The sequence below is a fragment of the Dendronephthya gigantea genome, unplaced genomic scaffold, assembly GCF_004324835.1.
Source record: "Dendronephthya gigantea isolate DGI-Jeju-01 unplaced genomic scaffold, DenGig_1.0 000294F, whole genome shotgun sequence".
In the NCBI taxonomy this organism is placed as follows: Eukaryota; Metazoa; Cnidaria; class Anthozoa; order Malacalcyonacea; family Nephtheidae; genus Dendronephthya; species Dendronephthya gigantea.
Genome location: NW_021163304.1, coordinates 57,124 through 60,401, shown reverse-complemented (window position 1 = coordinate 60,401; position 3,278 = coordinate 57,124). Strand labels below are relative to the sequence as shown.

The window sequence follows — 3,278 nt, the reverse complement described above, 5'->3', positions numbered from 1 at the left end:
GATACAGAAAATATACGACTATGGGCAAGCAAATAATTTGAAAGGACTAATAGATGTTTAGGTTAATTGAGAAATCACAATAAAATGTATATAGGTATGTATGTATTTCGACTTGTAGAGCATTAATATTTTCAATAAAGCACCTCGCAGCTTTCATGGATGTTTTAGCAGAACTCAGTTCATACTAATGTAGGAATATAAATAAAAAAATTTCGTGTCAGCAACAAATATAGGCGGTTGCTAGTTATGGTCTATACCTTGAACTTTTTGATTGCGTGGCTGGGTTATTAACACTCGCAATTCAACCTCACGAAATATATAAAGAGAACGTAACTAAATTTAAATAACCAAACATCCAACTTATCAGGTATTATTAAATTGTTCTTTTATTTGAACAGAAACTTGTCTTTCTTAATGTCAAGTGCCGCTCTTTATATTTTTACTAAATCTAACACTTGGATATTGACCTTCTAACATGTAACATTGTTATTTCCCAAATTTTACGCCGCTTTCAAACAAACCTTTCGATAATATTTATACTTACGGCACTTTTCTTCTCATTTTGTTAACTTGTGAAGTTCTCTACGCGAAGAAATGAAAGCTGTAAAGTGGAATGAAGAAGAAGAAGAAATGAAATGTAGCTACTATAACTTATAGTGTAAGATTAAAGAATTGAACTAGAATAGAAATCCCAAGTAATGTTTTACATGATAATATTTTAAATTCGTTACAAATGATCATATGCTCAATGAATAAATCGAATATACCAGAATCGAGATAACTTTAATCGTGGGAGTTTATTTCGACCGCAAAATGAAATACATATGACTCGCTCTTTATCGCCGATGTCGTCGAGTTCTACGCTGAGACTATATTATTTATTCTCTTAAGCTGAAGACAAGCTACCATGCATTTAATGTTCACACGCAGCATCTCAAAATAATCGCTGCAAAAAAATTCACTCACGGGAGAGTTCTTTCGTGACACTATTAATATTGCCTCCCACACACAACTTTTTGAAAAAAAAGTAAGATCGGCACTAAAGAAATAGTTGCCTTTAGAATGACCCGGAATATAAAAAAAACAGAGATTGTGCAACAACGATGGTCAGCATTCAATTTTCTACCTAATTTACCCTATGACTATGTTAGCATAATTTTGTTCATTCCCTGTCGCATCGTGTTATCAGTTCGGTTTAAATAGGTTTACATTGTCGAAAGTCTGTGGTTCCCTGTTTCACAATAACTTAGTGTTTTTACGCCAAAAGTTACAAACCTATTAAAACAATCTGAAAGGAGCATATGAACATAGCTAATATGTTAATAAAGAGAGGAAATTGACAACGAAGCTCACAGAACGTATTGAAGAGAAATGCTAGTTTTTTTTTGTCCAAACTTCTTTTGGGTGCAAGAGGCCTGGAGTCTTTAATTTGATTGCTGTGTTTGCTATTTTTGTTGAAGTCAAGCAATGTGAGGATAAGGGGGCTTGGATCGAAGACAACTAATCTAATTTCATCTCAGCTGCCTTTCACCTCTTTAAAACTGGATATAGGCAAAATTTAATAATTACCTCAAAGACCAAAAAGAAAAGCGCTGCCAAACCAATGCTAAGTACATGATTCCTGATGAATTCTTTGAGTTCACGGAAGCAACCCTGTCATAAAAGAATTGGCATCAGATGCATTTTCAGACGGCTGAAAAATGCAATACATATCACATACAGTACATATAAATATAAGTCTATGTCAAAATACTGAGTGTGGTTCAATCTGCCCAGAAAATCTTTAAGTACGTTCAATTTATCGGTATTAAGTGGCTGTAGACACAATACATTATACCGTATATAGATACTTCACTATTTTACGCACCTTAGTGTAAATTCCAGTTTTATTGAAAATGTTTCTACAATGCTGTGTGTTTCCTCCACAGCAACTGTCTGGAACAAGAGTATGCAGTCCTTCTGGATTGAATGAGGGTGCGAAAATCCAGTCTGTGTAATTGTCTACACCACAACATTTGAACTAAACAAATACACGAATACTTAATTTTTAGATATTATTTTGATCATTGATCTATCATCAGCTGATATCCAAGACGCGGTTACGAAAATCCCTTATAATGATTATCTTTCCTGTGCCCATTTCCACGCTTTAGTAATCTCTTTATCATCATCTCTGTTATATTCCTCGATAGATTTCATCATATCCCCATGGAATTCATCTTCAATCTACGAATGATAAAATTTCTCCTTCAATTCAATTTTTGTTTCAACTTATTTCTCACACACAAAGATTATTTTTTGGCTGTCATATATCATTAAATCCTTCAAAAAACACATTCAGTCACTCTATTGGCTACCTTTTCTGAATACAACATTCCCAAGGCAATGGCAACGATTTGCACGAACGTAATTAAGATGAGGACAAAGAGGTACTAGAGCAGAAACATAACAATATTTACTTCATTACTCTTGCCATAATTTTTAGAATTAAATAAATTTGCTAAGAGTCATTATATGTTTAGAAAGATTACTGGAATTTTCCCACATTCCATTACTAATGGATGAATAAACAGCAAATTAGCCCAGCCATTCCTAGGAATCGATACAAAAAATGACCGAACCTCGTCAAGAATTAAAATTTGTGCATGAGATTATCATCATGACCAATAGTAATAAAATTATGTCATGATGGCTACCTTTATTGGGGGTGCTTTCAATATCTTTAACTCGATTTGAACAATTATAACAATATGGAGAGCAATTTATTAAAACGAAATGAACACAGTTCCCGTTAAGGAATTGAAATAACCCGCGAAAATGGCAAGGTATTCGTCATCGAAATAATTTAGTCTCCTTAGAGTGAAATATACTAAAAATCAACTAAGATAGCGCCAAATTACAGTTTATGAGGTCACCAAGCTGAAAATACACATGATGTACATTCATTTTCGAACGTTTTAAATTACATTACATTTGCGGAAGTGCAAATGATCAGGTACAAAACATTCTTTCCCCAAAACTGTATTTACGCTTATTTTGGATGTATACTGGAGCCTAGCCCACAATAATTTCTCGAGTTTTGCTGTTTCTACCAAATTGTGAGAAACTTTGATTGTTAAATTTGTGTTCCGAATATGAGCTGTTTCCAGTGTCCACAGGTTTAAAAAAATATGGTTATCAAAGATTTGGATGATCCCAGCCTCGTGATGTTAATTTTATTTGTTAATGCAACTCATAGAAACGAAAAAATCATACCAGAAATAAAACATTGACAGCAA

At 33.5% G+C, this 3,278-nt stretch overlaps 1 long non-coding RNA gene across 1 annotated transcript; it reads right to left on the bottom strand.

The window, feature by feature from the left end:
- Nucleotides 1-1,277: 1,277 nt before the first annotated feature.
- LOC114541475 lies at nucleotides 1,278-1,898 on the bottom strand. The gene is made up of 3 exons (XR_003689283.1): nucleotides 1,868-1,898; nucleotides 1,570-1,653; nucleotides 1,278-1,288 (listed from the first exon to the last, which is right to left on the bottom strand). It is a non-coding gene; the product is annotated as an uncharacterized LOC114541475 (long non-coding RNA).
- Nucleotides 1,899-3,278: the final 1,380 nt, after the last annotated feature.